The sequence below is a fragment of the Metopolophium dirhodum genome, chromosome 6 (assembly GCF_019925205.1).
Source record: "Metopolophium dirhodum isolate CAU chromosome 6, ASM1992520v1, whole genome shotgun sequence".
NCBI lineage: Eukaryota > Metazoa > Arthropoda > Insecta > Hemiptera > Aphididae > Metopolophium > Metopolophium dirhodum.
Window position 1 is genome coordinate 38,236,589 of NC_083565.1, and position 27,889 is coordinate 38,264,477.

Here is a 27,889-nt window from a genome sequence, read left to right on the forward strand (position 1 = left end):
GAAACAGTTTGCACACGCAACACTGAGCCGCTCTGAGGAAGGACGAGCCCGTTAGACGTGACTCGGCGTTAAAGATTCCGACGCGGGGCCTCTGGCAAACAGTAACCAGAGGCCAGAGGGAAGAGGGATACCCCACTAATTCCGCACGGGGCAAAACCCGTCCGAGTGACATATCAGCGCCACGGGAAGCGACGTGAAAAAATGTTGCGACACACCGGCGGAGGCTACTAAGCGGGGGATATAACGGAAGGGCTGGACCAAAGCAACCGCGGGCAGGCACCTCGAATTTCATCTGCCCGCGGACCTCCAGTCACATGCCGGTATATTTCCCGCCCAACTCCAGCCGAGAGTCCACGGGCCCGGCCAACTCGTGAACGAACACGTGCAAGATAGAAGTCCGGCTGGGGGACACACACCGACAAGCATCAAACCCGAGCATTTCGGTACGGACACGGCACCCGGCGAAAGAAAACCGTACCACTCAAAAAAGGTCGCACCGCGGCAGCGTAAGAACTGTCCCGGAGCCGATGCTAGTGGGAAAAGAGTCGTTGTGAGTACTCTGGATAATGGATCCTTCAACCTCATTCCACGGGTCGATGAGGAGAGCCCCAGTGAATACCCGACATTGCTAAACGCCCGAACGGTATCAGTGCCCATCGAGCTTTGTGGCGTGCGTCCGGCTGACAAGCGCGGGTACCCCGTGTACTCGCGCTCGCCGGCCGCGCACCCACGACTTATGTGGATGGCCTCGCGGAGACTGTGGGAGTAGCGCCTTAGTAGAAGGGGAGCTATTTGACTGGGTCGAATCCAGCGCTCGCCGACGCGGATCAGCGAGACCCAACGATCTACCTCGCACGAGAGTAGCCGGCGGGGGACCGTCAGCATGGCGCCAGGGCGCCCTGACGCAACTCGTCGGAGGGATGCGACCGCGTCATCCAAAGGCGTGAAGGAGCCGCCCTCGCGAAATATGGCTAAAGGTGTAACAACCCCCGAGGGAATGGTCTTATACTCCCCGTCACACAGATGGTTAAACAATACCTGTCAACTGCAGACTGATGAAAAAGTCATCGACACATCAAAATATGATTTACTTCACCTTCACGGATCATGAGTCAGTACGAATAGAAATTCATAGCACTAACTTTTTTGTTAGTTTCAATACCTGCATTCAAAAATTAAAAATTTTTAATTTGTTACTTAGATATATTGAATTTAAAAATGTTACCTGTTACTTGATTTACCATTTTGATATTGAAATAGTATCCATCTTCCCCCTGCCAGAAGATCAAAAGGATATTGTAACGCATCATAAGTCCTGTGAGTTTCAGATACACGTTTCAAATCATTATATTTACGATGAAGCACAATATCTGTAGATTGTAAATTTTCTCCGACAATGACAACAGCCACTTCGTCAATAGTTGGCGAATTAAACCTCTTTGTGTGTTCATCGACAGGTGTTTTGTCAGCTCGAATGACAATTTTATGGCTGTCAGATGGCATCTGATCTAATGCTATTTTGAATATGTTTACTAAATTGTTATTCTGATGAAGAAAAATTTGTAATTCTTGAACAATGGTTCTTTTTGCTGTTGGTTTGTGAGCACAATGCTTATCAACTTCCGCATCTGAATTGTCCATAAAATAAATTTGTAAAAATTGATGATCTGCATATGGTTGTGGTAACAAAGCCCCCAGTAAGTGATAAATTTGTCCTTGTATCTGTAATTTTTAAAGATGTGTTCTAATACAAACTTGAATATAAAAATAATAAAAATATTATGGTATATAATACCTTGAAAGTGGGCATGAAATTGTCCTGTAATTTGTGTAGCGATAAACGATGTAATTTGGAAACAGCTGTTATATTTCTGAATGTTGGCCAAGAAGTGCTTAGAATCTAAATGCATTTCAGAAACTAAAGAACATAAGGGATCTGGTGGTGGGACAAATTGTGGCAATTTTACTTTGCCTCCAGCACAACATAATCCAATAGATTCACCACTGTATTTTAAGGCCTTACAATATTTACAAACTATTGTCATTTCCCGCATTTTTACCGATTTGTCGGCACAATAATCGTTTACCGGATCATAATGAAATGCAGCTCGTTCCAGAATCAGAGGAGCACTGCGTCTGCGGAATCGCTCAATTTCATTATTTCGTGCTTGCTGTTGTTGTGCACGAATTCTAAGTCTATCTATTTCATTGTCACTGACTAAAGCAATATGACTATTTTCTTGATCTGTCTGGTCATCAGTGCGGTTAGCACGTAAGGTAGCTCTTTGCACATTTGATTGACTGCGACGACCTATGTCAGGTCGTCTTCTTCTCAGGTGTAATTAATGAAAGTGTGAAAATTTCATGCGCACGTACACGTTGAGAACAAAACACGACCGTGGAGAGTGCCGTATTGAGTAAGCGTGTGCTTAGTGCGATACCGGTTATTATATCGGATATATAACAATATATATATATAGGTATAGATATAGATAATATTCATAACAGATAAATATAATGGGTCATAATCGTGTATCGTACATGGCACCCGTATCTCGCACATCCCAGTGTGTTGAGTAGTTTCGGAATATATATTGTAATATATTGTAATAATATAGATAAATTGTCGGGTTTTACTTCTCGGAACAATTCATACCTACACGCTGTGGACGATAAAACACACACAAAAGAAAAAAAGGTCAGGTTACAGGTAGCTGGAAACCTACCATCGTGGTCGGTCACATGAATATCCGAAATACACCAAGCAAATAAGCATGTAAATTTAAATTTAATATTAAAAAATTAATTCCGAATATTTTCATACTGACTCACCTTTTTAACCTTCTCTGGACTTCCACAAATAATTTAAGACCAAAATGAGCTAAATCGGTCCAGCCGTTCTCGAGTTTTAGCGAGACTTACAAACAGCATTAGATTTTTATTTATATATTTTAGATAGATATAGATATGTTTCAGTCCTTTTTATATCAAGTATAATAATATTATGTTCGTATAACGTTTATATGATACATATTTAGCTACTACAAAGGTCCCCATAGTTGATCTGAATCCACTGAACTGTTGCTAATATTTATTGGTTTTAGTGTAGACTAAAAAGCTAGCTAGTACAGAAATGATTTGTAGAATAATATTGGATTATATAATTAGATTATATTGAAATACAAAAATAGTACCAAAGTGAAATATATAAAAATATACACTCTTATAGTCAATGATTTCGTTCAGAATGGGAACCAAGAAGAGTTTCAAACCCAAATAGATGTATTGAGTAAGTTTACATGACTATTTAAAATATATCCTAATATTTAAAAAAAAAATATGCTTAGGTACTGTGCTTATAGATGATTAAATGGCAAATATAAAACAATATTTAGTAGGCACATAACACAAAGACAAAAACACATTAATCATATAAAAAATAAGCATTAAAGATAATATGTAGAGTGCTCTCTAAATTGTTATGATGCAAATTGATACTTTTAGATTGTTTCAATGCAAACTAATACTTACTAACTGTCACATATTTATAAAAATATAGTATTACATTTTATTATTTGATAATAACTTGATATATTATATAATTATAATTCTGCATCAGAGAATATGGAATTAGTATTCATTATGAGATGGTGTACAATAAATTGTATTCTTACTGTATAATTTCTAAGTAAAAAAACGACCACACGAACTAGCAATCGTAGAAGGAGAAATTATGAAGGTAGCGGGTATTGGGTGTTGCATGGGGAACCAGTTTTCGTAGGTGTGCAACGAGATGTCTCGCTGAACAGAGTATAGTTAATGATAGTGTGCAGTTTTCTTCCTATACGTGGTGTGATTAGTGCGATACGTAGATATTCGATAAATCCCTCTATATTATTATTATTAAAATATTACACATCATCATAATAATATTACAAGCACCGCTAGTCTGTTATATTAATTTCTGTTGTTGTATTATTTACATACACTTTTATAAAACGATTAAGCAGTGAAGGATAATATATTATGTATTTATGTTTTATGTTATATTAGAGGAGAAAGGGGATAATGGTGAACTTATTGATTGTAAGTTCTTTTTGTAAATGATTTATAATAATAATTATAATTTAATGTTTAATTCCTTTATAATTCATGTATATTAATTACTGCGTATAATGCAGTTATCTATGCAAATATAAAATTTAGCATTTATAAAGTAATAATAAACACTTGCTTGAACCTAATTAAAATTGTTTCAGATCCACTGATAATGTTTCTTATTTATTATTCACCTGAGAGTAAATTAGGAGGTAATTATTAAACTGGTAACTAAACAGTTAAACATAAATCTCACTCGTAAAAAAAATATGCATGATTAATTTATTATAAATTATAATATAATATACTCTAAGACTATGAATTGGTAGGTACTATAAATTATATACAACTAAAATTTAAAAAAATTTAATCTGATTAAACTGTTCTTTTTATATTATTTTCAAAGACCATTTTAAAGCAACATCAGCGTTTTGTACAACATACAGCATAGGCCCGTTGACCTACGTTTGGTAAGTACTAGAAAGAAATATTTTAGTTTTAGTTCTTAAGAATAAATTATGTATTTCTGTATTAAATAGACCAGATTGATGTTCAAATTTAAACATAAGTAGTGCAAAGAAGGTAAATATTACATTAATAATATAAACTACCTACCAAATATTAACAAAGATGTTGATAAATATTTAGCTTAAGTTCAATTTGATTACGTATTGTAATATTAATTATTATATACTGTATGTAATGGGAAGATCTGACAGATAAAATAACTTTTGTTCTAATCAATATTTTTTTTTTTTTTTAATATAATAATATAATTTATAAACACTTGCATATAATTAATATATAAGTAAAAAATTTGATTAATTTTTTTGGAAAAAAAGTTCATTGTTATAATAAAAAAAAATTTTGAAATAAATTTCTATAAATCAAGTAGGTAAATACATTATTTTTTACAATTTTTTTAAATAACAATATTTTTTTTTTTAATAAATTAATCTTTATTTGTTAGATCTTTCTGTTACACCTTGTATATTTATAATTTATGTACAGATTTTTGAAAGTTGTTCCAATGAGGTTTGAACAATTTTTGGAACCTCATTTTCTATGATTAGACCCATGTATATTTATTTAATTTTTGTTGTGATTTATAGCACCTTGTAAGTTAAATATTTATTATATTATTAAATAAAATACATGTAAATCTCTTATTAATATTTATGGGTAATATTTTGTAGAAAAAACATAATTATTAAGTTTATTCAAATTTATAGTATATCTAATATAATAAACAAAATATAAATTCATTCTGAAATTCTAAAAAAATTCTAATGAAAATATTAAGGGTACATTTAATTGTTTAAAAATTTCATATTTTTACTAAAAAAACATTTTATTAGACTGAACAATTCTCAATTCTTAACTACCTATTAAATTTAATTACGTATTTTCTTTAATCAAAAAAATTAATAATTTCTAACCTAGTTATAATACATACAACTCATACGTAGTATAGTAGGTACCTCATTTACAGGGTGTCCAATGATGATAAACCCATAAGCTGTAGAGGGGGACTCGTCGCACGGACAAAACCGGTTTTTTATTAAAAATGATTAAAAATAACAAGATTAATGAAAATAAAATGTTAACAGTCAAAATTCTTCAATATTCTCAAAAATAAAAATAATAAATAAATAAAAAAAGAAAACATGTGTTGTCCTTGTCTCTTTGAGTCTAATAAAAAAAAAACAGATACTAAAGGTAAATCCTCACGACACCCTGCATATATACGCAAATAAACTATTAATCGCTACTATATTATTATAATATAATTAAAAAATAAATTAAATCAACTGTTATTTTTTTTTTAGGTAAACATACAACTCCATATGAATTTTGTACTAATTTAGTTATATTGACATGTTAAACTAATAAATAAATAATATTATTATATAACTTAATTACATAAGAGTAATCTAAATGCAGTTATTATGATACTAAATATAAAATAGAGAATATAATGTAAAATGGATTTTTTTTTGTCAAAAAAATAAACTTAAATAAACAAGAAGATGTCATAAGTTTCAGGATTGACTTAAATCATATCATTTTCCTGTTGATGTGACAAAAATAGGGCAACATAGGTATAGTTTTTGAAACAAAATTAATTTCCCCTTTGCATATCAATAACAGCATGTTGTAAGACACTAAATAATTAATATATCTTGGTTTTGGGCTGGGCCTATATTATTGAGTTTATGCGTCGCTATCAACCACCAGTTGTTTCTTATAATTGATGATGTTATTATACATGAGAATATTAATAAACGTTAAGAAGTATATTCCCAGCACGAGTGTATTAGGATGTTTTAAATTAAATGCAATCATTTTTTTTCTATATAGAAATTAACATTCCATTTAAACTTAGATCATAAAATTCATAAAAACACATCGGCATAACGCAACAATAATCAGCTACCATTGAGTAAGCTCCTAATTTTGGGTAAATATGAATTAGACCCTCGAATTGGCTCTTTAAAAATGCATATTAATTGAATTGGCTACTTGAACTGTAATATATTATTATTTAATCAGGGTTTCTCGTATTATACGTGTTTACTTCTACGACGTCAATCTAATCTAGCTTGGCAGTTTGTACTCAAATAATATAACATAATGCTGGATATACCTATACTATATTATATATAAATATTCATTGAATTAAGTCTTATCTTCTTAATCGTGGTAATTTACTACAACAATTGATTAACATTGACTTCAATGCACTACTTTTATTTTGTTGTTAATATTTGATGACCACGACCGCAATATTTTACTTTATTACTAGTTCCGCTGTGTTCGTGAGAGTGCGAAAAAATTAATTCAGTCGAGAAAATGCTAATTGAAAAGGGAAAATTCATTTTTATAGCTAACTACAAGTTTAGTTTTTAAAAACTCCTCCAATATAGCGTAGGAAGCCAATTCAATGGTAAATTCTTAGGAGACAATTAAAGGTACTTATTAAGGGTAAAATGTTGTCTACCTGTATTTAGAAGCCAATTTAATAACGGTAATCAATATCACATGACCTACCTAAACTCACATGGTATTACTCAATAATAATCGCATCTCGACCATCCATGAATAATATATGATACAACAATCGTCCAATCACAAACAAATACCAATATTATGATATGTATGAACACACAAAAAAAGTCAGATATTGATCAACCAAGTGGGTATGACAAGCTTCGCTTTGTTTTATATTATATGCAACATCTACACGGAAACGTCTCTCAGCTTTGGACTTACTTTGGATACTCTAAGTAAAGTCTCCTTGGACTCATATGCATATTATTGCATTTTAGAAACCCACACAAACTCAAAAATGAGCTCTAAAGAATTTACAGTCAATAATACACAACATGAAACAATGACTGGGATTTTTGATTATTTTTGTTTTAGATTTGCAATGATGCAATAAATACGATAATGTAATCAACTGACACGAAGGCTCCGTATGGAAATAACTCAAACTGTTTGCACTAGTGAGTTTAGATGTCAGTCACAAGTGTTACACACTTACACCTATGCGGAGTAGCAGAGGATCATAATTATTATAATTGTATGTTTCAAACCTGGCAAGTAAACTCCTAAATTTCAGGGTCAGGACAATTTAACGACACAAGCTATATTATTTTAGCATTATGTATATATATTTGAAGAGCTAACTTGACAGCACAACCGTCGGCTCTTATCATGGGAGCGACTTTCGCTGATTTACAAACGTAACACATTGTCAGATAAAAACCAAATAGTTTTTGAAATTTCTGGTCAGTGATATTGCAAGTTAAAAAACATTTGTTTTGATGAAAAATTCAATCGATATCATAAACGTCAAATGTTCAACTTTTTTTTTAAATTGTTAAAAAATAAACAACTCCATATCGAACTGTGGTAGATGAAGGAGTGTCAGTAGCCCCTATTTCACGAATCTCGCCTGTAACGAGAATATGTAACGCGGAAGGTCAAAGATATAGCGGTGAAAAAACAAAAACACATCACGCAAGAACGAATCAACAGAGTGCACCATGGACTGACGGTAGATATCGTTCTATATCCAAATACACAGTACACTAGGAGAAATACAGAAAAATCAGCTAACATGGCGAGGGACAGGATAACATATAAGTTTCAACAACACTAAATAACTTTTTCCCCACCTTAGATTCAGAACTATTTATTTCATAGATTAGGCTACAAGTGGTTAATCGATTTTTCCCACATAGTGGTTACCTATATATCTATATTCCTTTTTCTATTCATTGGTATTTACTCAAATTGTCCGACCTTTAGACCTTTTTACTCTGCAGTGATTACTTGAGTTGTCCGAAGTTTATAACTTCATACCGGCACTTATTCGAGTTGTCCATAGTATATATATATATATAATATAATATAAAATATATATATATATACTTCTCTCTGTGGACCAGCAGACCAACGATGACAAGGACGAGGAAGTTACATCCATGACGTAGCATGGAGTTCAAATAGTCTTATGAATGTGGTTTTAAAATGGAAACCCCAGGGGAAAAGACCACTAAGCAGACCGAAACAAAGGTGGATTGACAAAGTGGAGAAGAATTTTGCCAAGATATTGGAATATGAGATGGAGAAACTATAGCACAGGATAGAGACATATGGAAGCAAATTTGTGTTGTGGTAAAGGGCCTTAATGGCCTTTAAAGACTGAAGTAACGGACCAGGCCTCATCATAGACTCCACGATTTGGTTGGAGACCAGGATGACGTAAACTTGTATGAAGAGAAAAAAGATATATACATGCCGTACACTCTTAGTTTGATTGAGTAGTTCGCTATATTATTATTTTTTATTTATAAAATTGTTTATGTATATATTATACAACCTAGGTGGTTCTATCTCGCTCAAAACACTTTTTTCCATATTGTACATTTGTAATTAAATCACATGATTTTAAGAGGTCAAAATTAAAAATGTCCAATGATTTTCTAACAATGGTAAAAATAAAACGCAACAATATTGGTAAGTTGGTACGGCAAAGAGAAGTGATGAGAGGACGCTACACCCACATGTGTTATATGGGTCTTATAAATGTAAAACATAGCAATAACAGTTTTTGCGGGAAAGAACTTAAAAGTCTACAGTCATAACTAAGAAACGAAATATTTTCTCCACATAAATAGGAGATTTTTGTCCCTGAAATATAATATTTATTTTGTTGATACCGGAACTACATACGGTTATTCAAGTTTGAAAAAAATAAAAATAAAAGGTTTTATAAAAATAAAAACTTTTTTTTTTAAGTGATATCAAGAGAATAAAAACGATATTTCACAGCTAATGTTTTCAATTATATTTTATATCAATTTGGAGTCTTAACTATAACGACAGCGTGAGTGGTTGTATCCCATGCAAAATAGTTTCTGCCTTGTTGTACATTAATTGTAAGACAGAGACAAAACATGTGAGTGTAGGATCCTCAAAGTTCGATTACACCCAAATTAACCAGAACCCTTAACAACCCTTAAAATGTATTAAATAAATCAAACAACTTAAACCCATATAACCCCAATAGTTTTATTTACAAAACACCTGATTTAAGCAAATACTGAATAAAAGATTCTGGTTAGGTTAGGTTAGGTTAGGTTAGGATACCCGAATAGTTTTTTAATTTACAACCTTCATGTGATATATTATTTTGTAAGTATTTTATGTGGTTCGTTGGATTTTGGAGTTAATTATTTGTTTAATAATATTAATATTATAACCTATGACCTAATGTATTCAAAAAAATAAAAATTATTTCGAACAATGAGTTATTACTAATTTACATTATACTCATAGAGCACCTAACCGATTCACATGTTTACATTGCTTTACAACAATTTGCAGTTTTTTTCTTTTATTGTAATATATGACTTACTGAAACAAAATATCAAAAATCTATTATTTTATTTTATTTTTGATAGTACACGGATTTCTAAAATGTTCGTCCACTTTAGTAACCATGTTATAGTGTATAGCTGAAAATAGGTAACTGAATACTTATGTAAACAATCTCTAAATAAACTACAAAATATTATCACAGATTAGTTGGTAGAGAAATGTTTTGGTTTTCAAGTAAACCATATTTTCTGGTAAGAATGTGAATCCAAATAGACATTTTTAAAGGTTAAAGTTAAATATGTCAATTTAATTAAATAATTGGTAAAAACAAAACCAAAAAAATCAGGTAAGTGGATGTCGTCCTGCTGTACAGTAGGTTACAAGTGGGTCACTGTATAATGGATTGTATTAAATTTGAATTCAATGATATCATATCATTGTATACGAAAAACAACTCTGAGTGGAGACGTTTTGTCAGTTATTTTATATTGTTATTATATTTTATTATAGACTATAAGTTGAATTAATAATCTAAATTACAATAAAATAACTAAAATCGTTATTCTTATTTTTATTTTTTTTTTCATTTCTATAGTGATAAACAAAGCGTTCGAAATTAAAATCCCATTTTTAGCGGTTTTTTGTACTTTGTGCGTGGTTTTTCCCGAGGCATTAAATAACTATTGAGAAAATCGAAAAATGACCTCTTTAAAATACCATCTTGATTCAATTTTCTATAAGATAATATAAGATATGTTGAAATTGAAGCCTCCTTCAGGTAGACATTTTATATACAGGATAAAAAAAAAAAACTAAAAAAAATTTTAAAAAAAACTCCATTGTAAAATCACTAGATCCCTCACTCCGCTCATAATCTAAAATGGGACACCGCCTTGCTCTAAATTAGGTGTCGAGTGGGTCAATGTAATATTTGTGTTAAGTTTCATTTCAATTTGATACCTCACTATCGATAACCGTCTACAAGTTACAGTTGTCAGCTACCACGAGCAGTCGTGTTTTACACCACTGTACCGTGCATATTATGTAAACGACAAAATATTATTTACCTACTACTATTTCCACAAATGTTTTATTCTTTTGCCTACTATAAATACACATTTATTGTTTTGTATTTGCGTTATAACCTTTTAGATATCGTTGTTGAATAACTTTCAATATTATTCTTCATTTGTATCATTCAACACTGCCGTTAATATTATTTTATTGTTGGTACCCACAAACATGATCAAACATATTATTATGTTACATTTATGTTTTATGGTTTATATTATTGGAAATATAGATGCAGTAACCGCTGTAGGTCAACGTGAAGATAGTGAGTTTATTTTATGTTTTATTCATTACATATTAAGACAAATTCTATGACAAATCGCTTATTCCTATTTATGGAAATCTTAAAACAGATAGTTACAATTTGAATTCATAAAATTAGTGTTCTTTAATCTTTTAACGAAACAGTAATCAACACATATTATGAAATATTTATTTTGTTTTAATTAGTTTTATTACACAATCTGTAAATATTTTATTTTTACAATAGGCGTAAGTGTTGTAATAGATTAATAAAAAGTGACTGAAGACTTGAGCGAAGAATCCATCCAGTGATGGGACTTCTTGGAGTTTTGGATGGGTTTTATTCAGTCAGGGGTTCTGACACCATTTTCATTTTAAACGTCTTCCAGGGTCACCTGGAATGCTGATGGTAGACAGGTTTGAGATTAAAGGATTTTGGTGGTTGGAGAGATTTCAGTGGAATCGTTTATATAGAGTTTTTGCTACGATTTGGACTGTTGGAATAGAGAGGTCCTTATGGAGTGTATCGTTTGAAACGTAAAAAGAGGCTTTGGTAATTTGTCGAAGGCATTTGGATTGGAATATTTGAATTTTTTTTATGTTAGGTGGCTTGGCTAAACCCCAAAGTTGTATACCATATGACCATACGGGCTTTATTAGCAATTTATATATAAGTATTTTGTTGTTCAGATTGATGTGTTTAGATGTGAGGAGATGACGTAGCTGACGGGATCGGTTATTCAAGGCAATACGTTTGGTACGGATGTGGTGGGCCCAGGTCAATCGACGATCCAGGTGGAGTCCGAGATATCGGACATTTTGTGTGAGTGGAATGGGTAGGTTATTGAGGGTTATGGTAGGGCAGTTTCTAGGTCTTTAATGTGCAGTGGGCTGATTTTGATTCGTTTATTTTTATTCCCCAGTTTTTGTACCAGGTTTGGAGAAGATTTAAATGGACTTGAATGTGGTTGGAGGCTATTTCAGAGTCTGAGTTAAGCGCCATAATAGTGTTTTGTCATCGGCAAAGTCACCAGTGATCGTATGGTTGGTTGTTGGTTGATCGGAGATGTATAGATTAAATAAAAGTGGAGCTACTATGGCACCTTGGGGAACTCCAGCATGGATGGGGTTTATTTCAGATAAGGCTGAACCAGATTTAATGATTTGAGTAATAGATAGTAGTAGGGTGGGAAGATGGATTTCAGTTTGAAAAGGAGGCCTTGGTGCCACACTTTATAAAAGGCCTGGGCCATGTCTAAGAATGCGGCTGTACATATTTGTTTTTTTTTTCCAGAGAGAATGAGATTTTGTCTACTAAGCGGTGGACTTGGTGTATGGTATTATGGTTTGTATGGAAGCCAAATTGATTATTTGGAGTATTTGATTCGATAATTGGGATAATACGTTTTAGGATAAGTTTTTCGAAAATTTTTGAGAGGAGTGGGAGTAGGCTAATAGGTCTGTAGGAACTGGGGGTATTAGGAGGTTTGTTCGGCTTTGGTATCATCACTATTATTGAAAATTTCCATAGAGCAGGGAAGTAAGTTAGTCTTATCATAGAATTGTATATGTGAGTTAATAAGAGTATGACTTTTTTGGGTAGTCGAGAAGCTACTTCAGCGGTTATTAGGTCGAAGCCTGGGATTTTCTTTCGAGCAGATTTGTCTATAGTATATTTAACTTCGCTTGGCCGTATGTGTTTGGGAGGGAGACTCATTGGCAATGTATAGAGTAAAAAGTGATTTACTTTGTGAATTTGGTTAGTGGAGAGAATATCGGCGTGCAGTTTGAATGTAGAGTCCAGATGGTGACGGAATATATTCTATTTTTCTATGTCGTTTATTGCCCATATTCCATCTGCTTTTCTCAAAGGTGGAACTGGGGGTTGACTACGAAGTATTTATGAAATATAATGGGATTCTTTGTTGCATTATATTTCCAACAGAAAAACACTTCAAAATCTATAAACATGCTCAATATTATGCTTATTATATATATTTTTTTTACTATAACAACATTAAGTTTCACATTAGCAGTTATTAGCTATGACTTATGAACATTATGCATTGTAATAGACAAATTCTATTCGATTTGTTTAAATACGTAATTTATCATGTTTGGTACTAGTAAATAATATATTACATAGTTATCTAATAATTTAAATTATTGAAAGTGGATAAGTGGATGTCGCTCTGCTGTACAGTAGGTTACAAGTGGGTCAATGTATAAAGGATTGTATAAACTTGAATTCAATGATAATATATCAATGTATAAGAAAAACTATTCTGAGCGGAGGCTGTTTGTCAGTCTGGATATTGTTATTATTTATTATATGCTGTAAGTTTAATTTATACTAATAATAGGTACTATTATTTTTTATTTGTTTCTATAGTAATAAAAAAAGCGGTAGAAATTTAAAATCCCATTTTTAGCGGTTTTTTGTAATTTGTCAGTGGTTTTTCCTGTGGCATTAAATAACCATTGAGAAAATTGAAAAATACCCTATCTAAAGTACCATCTTGTTCCGATTTTCTAAAAGATAAGATACTATAATATGTCGAAATCCAAGCATTGCTTATGGTAGATATTTTGAATACAGAATAAAAAATTAAACATCATTGTAAAACTACTAGCTTCCTCGCTACGGTTAGGTTAGGTTCTACAGAACCAATTTTGTATTCCTAATTTTAATTGATCCATAATCGATCTTAACATAAAGAATATTATTCTTAAATAAATGACTATATTGATATATGAACTTTAATGTGAGTAATTAGGCTAATTAATAACTATGTAAATAATAAAAAAATGTTATGTTAAAAACCCTTTAGGTTAACTACTATCTTCCCCTTTTATCGTTCATAATATACCTAACACATTTTACTAACTACTAACTTATTTAGATTTTTTTAAAGCAGTCAAATGCAATAGTAAGTAATTTTATTTTGCTTTACAACACACAATATATTGGTCTTATAAATACATTGAGTTTCACTCAACGTTATCACGTTTATACTCTAAGATAATTTTCGTTTATTATAAAAGTTTGTTAGTAATTTTAAGTTTAGAATTATATTAAGAATACATTTGTACATAACGACCATGTACATAGTTCAATACAAATATATTGATATTATTACTTAAGGGGACTTCATATACCCGCAAATGTTGTCTTATCAATGCAATACAATTTCAAAATTGTTTTCGTCCATCAGTTCCAAATTAGAGTGCGTTGTTAGCTTAACTATAAAATGGAATTGTAGGTCAAACATATTATTATATTACCTTTATGTTCAATTTTATATAATATTGGAAATACAGATGCATTAAACGTAGATCAACGTAAAGAAAGTGAGTATATATTTTGTTATGATAAAAACACATTAGGTTAACTTTATTGCCCTCTCTTTGTTTGTAATATACCTAACACATTTTTTTACTAACTTTTACCGTTTTTTTAGAATTTTATAAAGCAGTCAAATTTTATAGTAAGTATTTTTATCAATATATATTGCTCTTATAAATATATTGAGTTTCACTTAATGTGATCACATGCATTCTGTAAGATAATTGTAATTTAGTATAAAAGTTTTTTAGTAATTTTAATTTTAGAATTATATGAAAAATAAATTATTACATAACAATCAAGTATATAATTCAAAATGTCAATTTATTAGGTTTTACTTAAGGGGACTTCGTACCCGCTAGTGTTGTCTTATTAAGAGGACTCCGCACCCGTATGTGTTGTCTCTGTCTTACAAATGCGTAACATACCAAATTTACACTCAGAAATTCAAATTTTATGCCGTCAGCTCAAAAATCAGAGTGAATCGACCCATTATGAAAATTGATCGTATTGTAAAATATTAATTTTAAAAAGCTCGTAATTCACTTAAAAATTAATATATTGTAAAAAGCCAATGAGACAACCCATATTATAATGTTTTTACTTTCAAGTTATATCATAGTTTTATCATTCAATATTATAATATTAGACTATCAATAAAAATACGTAATCCAGGGCAACTTAATGATGATTTTTAATTGACTTAAGTTAAGGTGGTGTACATACGTATAGACAAATTATATGAAATAGATTTATTTGCTGTTGTTTATAATCAAAACATTTATAGGGCAAATGTTTGAAAATGGACTTATTGTTGGAACTCGTGGTATGTTTATTTTTTAAACTGACAAAAAACCACTTATTTTATTATGATTTACTTGTCAAAAATACAATTACTGACTATTTGGTAAGTGCTTGCAGTGTTTGACAACAGTGAGCCAACAGTATAACAGTAGGTACAGCCATCACGTGGGTAACATATTGCACTTATCACCTTCCATACTAATATTATGCACAAAATAAATAATATACAAAATATTAATAGTCCGTACCAAAAAATATGAAACTTTCCTGGGGTTTTTCACTGGTTTTTTGTAATGAGCAATCAGATACACGAACATACACTAATATAATATACAGTTACGTAAACGAATGTACATTTTTAAAACCAATAGAATCTTTCTTGAATTTTTCTCAAAGTCATGTATATTGTCCTAAGATCATCAATTCATCATTTTTAAATCTCTTTTTGAGAGAGTTGGCACGATGAAACAAGTCATTGATTTTTCGAGACATATGTCAACCATTGTGATCTTAACGCTTCACAATTCGAGAGTAATATTTTGGTTATATTCGATCTATTAGGTAAAATTGAGTGTCATACTTCATTGCATCAGGCTAAATTAATAATTTAAATATGACTATACATTTTTGTGTTGTAATTATGTACACAAGTATGTATTACTGATTAGAATGGCATATACAACAGAAACAAACTAAAATTGACCTGCGTGTATTGTTTATTATAATTTAACTTTTCATAGGTCCACCTCCAAATGACGACTTTTCAAACCAATTGAAAAAATTTTGTAAGTATACATTACTTATTATTTATAATAATTTATATATTTTTTAATGAATATACCGACTGTTGAAGATTTATTATATTAAAATAGGTAATACAAATACGTGTTATTTATATAATCAAATATGTATGAATGTTAATACGTAGAGCGATCCCTGAATTGTTATAATGTAAATGTATACGTATTAGCTATCACATAGTAACTATTAGAATTGTTATATTATTACATTTGATTATTTGAAAACATACTGTTGTGGATGGTTGCTATAAGTCAGGGGATGGGCAACTCAATGCTACCAGAGGGCCAATTTTAAATGTGCCAGAAAACATAGAAATCAAAAAAAAAACCTAATGTTAACTATACCCCTATAAATAATATTATATTATTTCATTTAATAGTTCAATACTAGATAAGAATTTATATCTACGTTTACGATAAACATTTTATCGATTTTATAAACTAAATTAAATATAGGACTGGCCAATGAAAAAAGGTACGCGGGCCGCCAGTTGCCCTCCCTGCTATAAGCTATAGAAGAAACAATTTGTAGAAACTGAATAATTAGTAGAGTTGAATATCCCATATAACGCCAATAATTTTATCCAGTTTTGTGTGCCACTGACTTATCTTTATATCATAGCTTGGGGCTATTGAGTAAATTTTTCATAAATAAATATTTGTGTATATTGACTATTAATTAATTTGGAATTTTTCTTGAATATCATTACAATAAAAACTGAGATTTATGTGCAATATAATGTATTATTTTATAGATGATTATAACGAAATCAAAACGGACAATTCGTTTAAAATAATAAAATATCGCTGTAAGAATATATAATAAGCTACTTTTTGTGTTATATTTAATTTTTTTACAATGTTTATATACAATATTGTATAGATGATTAATATATTGATATAAATATATACATATATATAAACTAGCTGATCTCGTGTACTTCGTTGTCCGTCAACACACGTTGAGTGCCACGTAGATTTGGATTGAATGTGGAAAATATGTCTTTTTAAATGTAAATTACATTATATTTTAATGTATAGCTATCTCGATCAACGTTGTCCGTGAGCTTCGCAGCAGTATATTATCAGGTAGGCAATCTACCTGTGGTAGATCGTGGACACAGTGCTGTTTGCACGTAAGTGTATAATTTAACTCTAAAGTGTCAAGGTATACCAAGCTTGTCGTTTTTACTTAATTCAACATACGGTGGATTAATATAATCCATTAATAAAAATCCTAACCTGACCTAACTGTACTTAAAACAGTTGTAGCATTGCGGGTTTTGTGACTTAAGTTTGTACGTATAGTTGCTGGAATTTTAAAAAACAACCTAACCAAAACTCTTTAAAGAAATAATTAACATTTATCAATAATCTCACTGTAAAAATAATAATAATAATAATAATAAAAATAAAATAAAATTATAATACAAATCAAAAAACATGCTCGATTAACCAATAGCAACCAATATATAATAATATACATTAGGTATTATTATTTGAATCTGCAACAATAAACTAAATTTTTTTATGATTTAGTTTATTTTTTTTATGGCCAGATGGCGGCACTGTTATTTTTTTTTATATCCAGATTTCCTACGTTTCCGGTGGACTTTCCTAAAATTTTACCTTCTGGTAATTATTACAAACACAACAGAAAAAGAAACAGCCAAATTGGCCCAGTTATTATCAAATTATGAATTAAGATACATTTTTGTCACCAAATACATTTTTGTTTCACACTTAGGAGCTATCTATAATAGCTATAATAGCTATTGAGTTGTGATCCTTAAATTAATTTTCCTTTTAAATTAACTAATAATAATTTAGAATCCGAGTGGAATATCATTGACTTATCGAGTCAACTGGTAGCCATTGTGATTTTTCCTCTTAATAAATCAAGTGAATTATTTTGGATGGATATTCGATCCGTTAGGTTAAATAGAGTTAACATTTGCATCAAGCTAAATTAGTAAATTAAAAAATAATATAACTTGATACGTTGTAATTACGTACACGAGTAGGTGTTTTTAGTGAATTAGATTGAAATATAAAAACAATAAACTGAGTATAATATAATTTATGTTTTTAAAGATGAATATTTTAACAACAATGAAAACCTTAACGTCGTAATAAATGAATTCTGTAAGTATACATATTTATATTTTTATAGCGTTATATAATCTAAATATTTTATAATGTACACTGTATTAATAGATAATTAAATATATTACAATCTTTGACTTATAGAAATAGACGGAACATTTGTCCCGAGGACTGGGAGGCGTGGTCGTACTAAATGGATTAAGAGAGATAGCATGCGTTTTATCTTAAAAGTGAGGAAAATGAAGGTACAGTCGTTGCCAGATAAATTGAGACGGCGGCGGCGGCGCGATAACGGAAAACCAGTGGTTCTCCATATTTGAATATTATTACCGAAAATACATCAATAAACCAACAATTGTCACAAAAATTATTTTACGATATTAATTTAAAATCAAATATTCTGATAATAATCTTTTAATTAAGAACAAAAAATAGAAATTGTAAAATACTATAAACTAATTAATAATAATAATAATTACAATTTTTTGAACTGAGCCTTTGTGTGGTACTGTCAGCGACTAGTTTGGGCTACACTTACTGAAAAGCGCCGCCGCCGCCGTCTAAATTTATCTGTATAAACTAATTACTGTACCTACCTAATGTTCCGTCTATTTCTATAAGTCTATGATTACAATAGGTTATCCAAGTATACAAATGCACTCTTAATTATGCAATAATATATAATCAACTTTATATTCTTGTTGTATTCCTTAGCTATATAACAATCACACGTACTTACAATCGTAAAAGGATAAAATATGTAGGTAGGAAGTAGTTGTAAAAACGTTATAGACTGCAATGATATGTAGCTGTACTACAGTTAATGATAATGACATGTCGTGTCGTTCCTACGTGGCTTCATTTATACAATACAGATATTCAGTAGGTACATATCTCTATTAAAAAGTAATACACCGGTAAAATAATATTACAAGTACTATAATCTTTTCACATTCCTTCCTGTTGTTCTATTTTACCTTTAGGTTTTTGTGCATTTCTGTATTTTTTTTTGTGCAGGGTTTGAAACCGATTTTGAATATAGCTTAAAACCGTTATAAACCAAAATCAATGACGAAACTGAAAGCAAAATTGAAAAAAAAACAATAACAGTAAATAAAATCGAAATAAATCCATATGCATAAAAATGTATGTTTGGCTGTCTGCCTGTCTGTGTGTCCTTTATGCATTCCTAAACGGCTGGACCGATGTGGATGAAATTTGGTAAATAGATAGATTAGATCTCTGGACAGAAGATACGTTAGTTTAAAAAGGGAGAGGACCAACCTCGGGAGTGCTCAAACAGGGATTTTGAGATTTCCCTTGGAAATTTTTGTTTATAAATGGTTGCCATGGTTTTCAAAGCTATTATTATAATAATTATTGGTTTCCATTGGTATAAAATGGTTGCACACTTATGAGTTAACAATAAAAATACATTAATATGATCCAAATTAAAGTGAATATGATATGACAATATGACTTAGTATATTTTAACCATTGTATTATAAAATAAAATATATTATCCATATAGAGTGTAGTGAAAATTGATCGTGGTTGTATTGTGGTAATTGTATTCAACGTTTATTCTCATTAAAATACAAGAAATGAATGATATTGTTTTACAGTATTTCTTTTCAAATAATGGTTATACTCTAACGAGTGTACAATAAAAATAGTGTATATTGGGATCACATAAAGGGGGTGGGAATTTGTGAACTTTTTACTCACGGTTGTTTTTCGGAAGGGTGTACTGCTGTATAGTCCTGGACGGCAGCGTTCTGAATGAATGGCGGAACTGAATCGGTAGCGGACGGCGGAACGCTCGTTGTCTTCCCGGTAGTTGGCACTCAATAACAGTGAACTCTTTTGCGACGCACTATGTTAGTGGTGAAAATGAAATTTGCCGGGTCAGACTGTAGAGCATCAGTGTATAACGAAATCAAGTATCGTCTGGCTTGCTCAGTCTGGGGCGGAAAAGCTGTTGGTTGTTTGGAGATTGGTGTCCGTGTATAAAGATAATAAATATCGTCCGGTTGACCACCAGTTATTCACACTCAGCGGGGAGTAGAGTGTCTGAACAGTGGCTAGCGGCTTGTATTTATGTGGTTCGCAGCCGTTGGATCATGATTAATTGATAGTTGTTATTTCTTCGTGTTTGGTTTTCTATTTATTGATTGGAAATGTTTGATGATTGTAATCATATAGTTTGAAGGGTGCTGATTCAGAATAAGTTAACGCCAAGGTTTTATTTCCATGGATTCGTTGAGAAAACTCACAACCGACGGGCGGCGCGCGCTCAGAAACACGGGCGGCGCACGGGCGCTATCTAGACTGCATTCCGGCAGTCGAAAGTGGTCGGACGGTCAGACGTTAACGGGTCTCTGACGTGTGAGCACGCGCCGGCAGCGTGTTATTTTTTGACCGGTTGGTGCAATGCACTACGAGAGTGCGCCACATAAATGGGCACTCCGTTTTGTCTCGTTACAAGAGTTGGTATTTTTAATGGGCAACAAAGTGCACGGGATCAGCTAGTAAAAATAAAAACCGATATTCAAAACAAAAAACCAAACAGAAAAAATGAATACCGATAACCGAACATGAGATCGAAGTAGGAAAAAATATTTTCTGTTTCGAACCCTGCTTTTTGTATGGATTATTGTTGGATTGGATCTAATTATTCTAGTATTTGTTCTAGCAATGTATTTAAGATATATTTCAGTCATTTTGATATAAGTTATCACCAGTTACGTTTAGACGATACAAATTTGACTATTATGGAAGGCTCCCATAGCTGATCTGAATCCACTGTTCTTATACTATTTATTGGTTTAAGCGTAGAATAGGAAGCTGGACAGAAATAATTTATAGTTTGATTATGATGGGGGAGAATCGAGGGTTATACTTCATTTCATCAGGCGAAAACAATACTTAAAATATAACTATAAGACTTTGATGTCGTAATTCCGTAGTATGTGAGTATGTGTACTTAGTTGATTATATTGTAATATAAAAACAATTACAAAGATTATATTTTTATAGTTGGAGATTTTGTTCGCAAGGAAGACAGAGAAAGCTTTCAAGATAAAATAAATCAAATAAGTAAGCTTACAGTACAGTACAATTTAAATATATTTATATATGTAATTTTTAATTTATCGTATTATACTGTGATCACTGCTTATTATAGATGATTAAATGACAAACGTATTACAATAGGTGCCTAATAAAAATACAAATACACATTAATCATATAATCAAATATGCATTTGTTGGAGTTGGATCGGTGTAGAAGAAATGTAGACACGTATATTTAACGACGACACGTTTATTAGCACAATTTCAATATAGTCAATATCACAGATATGTATTCATACGCGTTAACGATAACGACCGCGACACATTATTGATGATTTATACATAATATATAGCGATTTCTTAGATTATTACAATAGAAGTTGATATTTACCGGCTTTCATATAATCATATTATTATAATTCTGCATCAGGGAAGATGGAACAATACAATGCATTGTATTTTTATTGTAGAATTTCTTAGTAATATAACGGTAATATCATAGAAGGAGAAAGAATGTAGGTAGCAGGAGTGTTGTGCTTAAGCTAAATTTATCTAGATAGGTTATCTAGATAAAAACTTCATATTACCATTATCTTGACTATTTTTACAGCTCAACTATATGCGTCTCTACCTATACTATCTAATGAATGTTAGTGTGCCGTTTGCTTCCACGTAGTTTGATTAGTACGATATACAGCTGATATTCAATGCATCTCTCCATAATATTATTAAAATATTACACACCATCATAATAATAATATTACAAGCACAAATGCCAATGCCGCAATATATGATAATAATATCTTATATTATACGTTATATTAGATAAGAAACTGAAAAAAAGAGAACTTGATGATTGTAAGTTGTTTTTGCCTGTGATATATAATAATTATATTTAAATGTGTAATGCCTTTATAATTCCTGAATATTCATTACTGCGTATAATCATGTATCTATGCAAATATAAAATGTAGCATTTATAGAGTGACAATAAACACTTACTTGACCCTAATTCAAATCATTGCAGTTCCACTGTGCACATTTACTCGTAATTACTCGCCTATTAGTAATGAAGGTAGGTAATTTTTAAGCTGGTTACAATACAATAAAGTATAAATCTCACACGTTAAAAAATATTTTTCTGTTATATTAAAGATTATAATATACGCTCTAAAAACTAAAATTCAGTGCTATAATTTTATTCAACTAGTAATAAAACAAAAATGCATACCAATTTTATTAAGCTGTTATTTAATTATTTTTTCAAAGTGCATTTTAGATCAGAATCAGAGTTTTGTATAACATACAGCACTAGATCAACTCTTGGTAAGTACTAGTTTAAAATATTTTAGTACAGCAACAAATTCACAGATCATATTATGAATTTACCGTGTAGTTTCATGTTAGGTGGAACAGGCGTATGTTAAAATTTAAACAATAGTCATACAAACTAGGTAAGTAATATATTAATAATATAAACGACTACAAATATTAACCAACTAGTTGATAAATGTTTAGCTTATGTTAAATTGTATAACTATACGTATATATTGTTATTATTTATGTTCTGGTGGAATATTTATAAAACTAGATTTAATGAAAACCGTACCACAGAATAACAAAAGGCTCACTTTTTTAGAATTACATGGGTTCTTATGGGGGATAGATTTGCAACACATGTCGGGATATCAGTGTAGCCTGTATAGCGATAATAACTAATCGTACAACCACAGAATATTCTATGGTACCATATAACAACTTTTTGATTCAATAAATATTGTACATAGTTTTATTGTACACGTGTTATCAACATGTTATCTCTTTATCTATAATGGTAACATCAAAAATGTGTAGACTAAGTTTCAGCAGCAAAAGAGAATTTTTAATTATTTGAGAATCCTAGCTACACTGATATCCCAAACATTTTTCACTAATTTTCGAGTTCTCTATAAGTGAGCATTCTGGTCATTCTGTGACCGTACAGTGTTTGATTCGCAGTTTTTATGATTAGATCATTAATTTAAATTTTGTAATTTTGTTGTGATTTACAACACCTTATAAGGTACAATATTCATTATATTGTTATATAAAATACATGTAAATCTCAAACTAATAGTTATGGGTATTGTGTGGAAGAAACACAATTGTAAAGAATACACAAATTAATAAAATAAACAAAATATAAAATAATTCTAAAATTTAAAAAAAATAATAATGAAACTATTATTAAGGGAGTTAATTGTTTGATAATTTCATATTTTTTACTAATAAAACATTTTAAAACAATGAAAAATTTTCTAATCTCAAGTAAGTACTCATTACATTTAATAGAATATTTTGTTTGGTCAGTAAAAAAGTAATAATCATGAACCTGGTTATAATACATTCAACTCATGCATGTGGGGGTCTAAATTGTTTAACATGTAGAAAGTATACAATCAGTGGTTTGCACCTTAAGAATTTTAAATTATATCAATCAATGAGAGGCAGGAGAGTCTATGCCTGACCCCCTCCCATCCGTGGGTATCACACTATCATACGTAATATAATCCCTTTTAAATATATACACAAATTAACTATTAATTATTAATATGATATAATTTTTTAATTCATAATTAAATAACTTAACTAAATCAAACTGTTAATTTATATTTATTTTTAGATAAACACACAATTCCATCTGAATATTATATTAATTTAACTATATTTAAATGATACACTGATAAATAAATAATATTATTATATAACTTAACTATACAGAGGGTACCGCGAGGTCTTACCCATTACGATATCTCCTGGGATAATATATATATCATAAATCAGACAAGGATTAAGCATATTTTATTTTTTAATTTAATTTTATTTTTAAAAATTATTTTTTTATTATTGAAACAATTAAAGATAGCCATTTTATAGGGTTTATTTTTGTGAAAATGTTGACTTTTTATTTTTATTAATCTCATAATTTTTAATAGTTTTTTTTAGTTTATAGGTAAAACGGCAAAAAAAACCGGTTAGGGTTAGGGTATAGGGTTTATTTTTGTGAAAATGTTGACTTTTTATTTTTATTAATCTCATAATTTTTAATAGTTTTTTTTAGTTTATAGGTAAAACGGCAAAAAAAACCGGTTTTTTCCGGGTGACAAGTCCCCCCCCCACTGCTAATAGGTATGTCCTCACGGAACCCCCTGTATAATAATTATCTAAATGCACTTATAATAAAAGTAAATATAATATAATAGATTAAATGGTTTTTTTTTTTGTTGAAAAAAAAGTACTTAAATAAGTGAGACGTTGTCATTGATCTAAATAATATCGTTTTAAAGTTGAGGTTACAAGGTTAGAGTGACATAGGTGTTGTTTTTGATACAAAATTAATTTTCTATTTGCATATAAAAGCAAAATGTTCTAAGTTATTAAATAACTAAAATATCTTTGTTTTGTTTGACTCGTTTGTGCTTAGTTAATTGGCTGGCTCGTCACACAGTGGCTTCTCGTTAGTGATGATGTAATATATAAATATTATAAATTAGAATATTACCTAACAAACAATAAGACGTATATTCTCAGTATGAGTGTATTTGGGTGTTATAAATTAAACGCAATTAAATTATTGCTATAAAGAAATCGATATTCCATTTTGTGTGTGCTTGGTTGGGTCCTTGAAGGGTTTAGATTGACGATTGTACCCGGTAGGCCGGGGAGGTGCTCAAACAGGGATTTTTAGATTTTTAATGGAAACTTTTCTTTATAAACGGTTGCTATTGGTTACAGGAAAAATAATTATTAGAAATTAGTATTTGTTTATAATTGGTTGCCATTGGTTATTCGGCGCTTACCACGGTGGCTGAGTTGCACTAACAGCAGATGGATTGCCTACTTGATATGCTGTCGCACATTGTCCATGACCCAACGTAGTCAGATCACCTACAAGGATAGAATGCGAGTTGTACTTACTGCAGAGAGTTACACCCAAAAGGAGATGAACAATCTCAATTCCTTAAAGAGTTGTAGTTTTACGGGCAACAAAGTGCGCGGGATCAGCTAGTGTATATATTATATCACTTGAAACAATATAGAATAACCATGATACAATTAACGACAAGTGTTCACAACGATCGCTTGGCCATCCCAGCCCGTCAAACAGTATCAATATTGTTTTAAATTATAATCTTAGAGCTCATATTTATTGTCGAGGTAATAAAGTTAGAGTGACATAGGTATTGTTTTTGATGCAAAATTAATTTTCTATTTGCATGTAAAATAAAGATGTTGTAAGGCACTAACCTAATCGTTTGTGCTTAGCATATTAACTAGCTGCGCTTATATTGAGTATATATTTTGCAACTGTGTCCCAGTGGCTTCTAGCGGGTCTCGTAAGTAGTGAGGCTGATATTTAGTAAATTTCAAAAGACTATATTTCAATATAGTATCATTATACATTTTCCTAAAGTATCGATTGGACCTCAATTTTTAACAATAAATAAACATGTCAATTGTTATTATTATTCAGGGTTGTATCTTTGCTTTTTAACACCGGGGTAAAATTAAAATAATACGCCCATCTCTGGGAGATTACCAGAATTAGTATTTTTTTTACGAAAAATTGAGCACACTCGCACAGTATTGTGAGGACCAACATTTACAAAACCTTTTGCAATATACTGGACCAATAATTTATTTACCACAAATAATTTAAACAATTTTAACTTAAAAATGAAACATTTTAAATTTTAAACTAATCAAGTAATAGTTTTAGAAGCACTTCTTAATGGTGTATTTAAAGCTAAAATCTGTGGTCAATATTTCTGATTTTCAGGTTTAGAATAAAAATTGATTGCTAATAATAACGTGTATGAATTATTTATTAACAAATCTAAATTATGTATCCATTGCTCACTTTTAATATAAATAACTTTATGTAAAAGAACAATATTTAATTTACAACATAACATTGTACCTAGACACGGAAAAAATATAATGAAACAAAAATGGTGATTATGTACTGAAAATTGTAATATAATGATTATAATATGATAAAGAAATTAACTGTATCATAGATTATAACTTATGGATTAAATGTATATACTAAAATACCTACAGTGAATTACAATTTATAGTGCCATTTTAAGATCAAGTTTAAATAACTATCTACATAATATACTATATGCAAGAAAACAATGTCATTTACCATAACCTATTATGTCACTAATCGGAGAGTACCTATATTAATCTATAATGGATTAAGGCGTGTACAGTCCCGCTGACAGTTGCGGACGGGTATTTCCACGGCACTGCGTACCTATTTCATATCTGTCCTTTTTAATTTTTAAATCAATGTTATTAGTTATTACTTATCTCGATTGAAAATACAATTATTTTATTTTATTCGCATACCCAATATTACACATTTCCTGTAAAATATTATTTTGTACCTAGTTTTGACTTTTGTTTTAAAGTTCATTTTCAATTTACAAATTTAAAACCTTAAAATTACCCCCACGAAAAATTATTCGCCCAGGGATAAATCCCTCCCCCCCCCCTAGATCCAACCCTTTTATTTTATAATATAATAATAACAATTCGAGAAACAATAATGTTATTGGTTTTTCGTGTTATCTATGCTCATTGAGAATGCTTTCTTTTTGGATTTTCATCAGCATATATTTTTATATTATGTGAACTTCGATATAATTATAAATGTATGCTAGAAATTGCGAATTGTCGTTCAACGTGTTCCACCACTGTAATAAATGAATATATTTTAATACCATTCTATAATCTAATACTCAGAAAATTTTTTATTCATATTTTAACTTCCCACCGATATTTTAATAAAATGTATTTATAAATTACAACAAAATACTAAAAGTTGTTATTTTTTGTTTTAATATAAAATTTTACTCTAATTCAGATTTAAATATTTATTAGTAAATAATTAGTAACATTTTATAAATTTTTAATTACAAAACAGTTGAGAATATGTCAACATTTTAACTTAAAATTATTATAAAAAAAATAATTGTACATAATAATATGTATAATAATTTACGAGGAACATTGTATTACATTATTATAATTTTTGACCCAACAAAATAAATTGTATTGACATTTTCGTATACTGAGGTGAAATGAAATTTTTATTTTAAGTAATTTAGTCACAAGAATCAAGTTCAACTTTTTACACAGGAATTGAAAAGACTCGACAAAACGTGCATATTATGCAATTTTCTCCAAGTCACTAATAGAGAAAAATAAATGAAACAAAAATCAAAATATTGATTTTGTGAAGAATTTAACACATATACAATTTGTATTTTTTACATACATATTTTGTAAGCTTTTAAAAACATAGTTAGGTATGTATAATACAAATGAAAAGCTGCTCGTTGGTAACAGCATCAATCGAGAACCACTGGATCAGATTTTCCTTATTTTTTATTTAAAAGCTTGT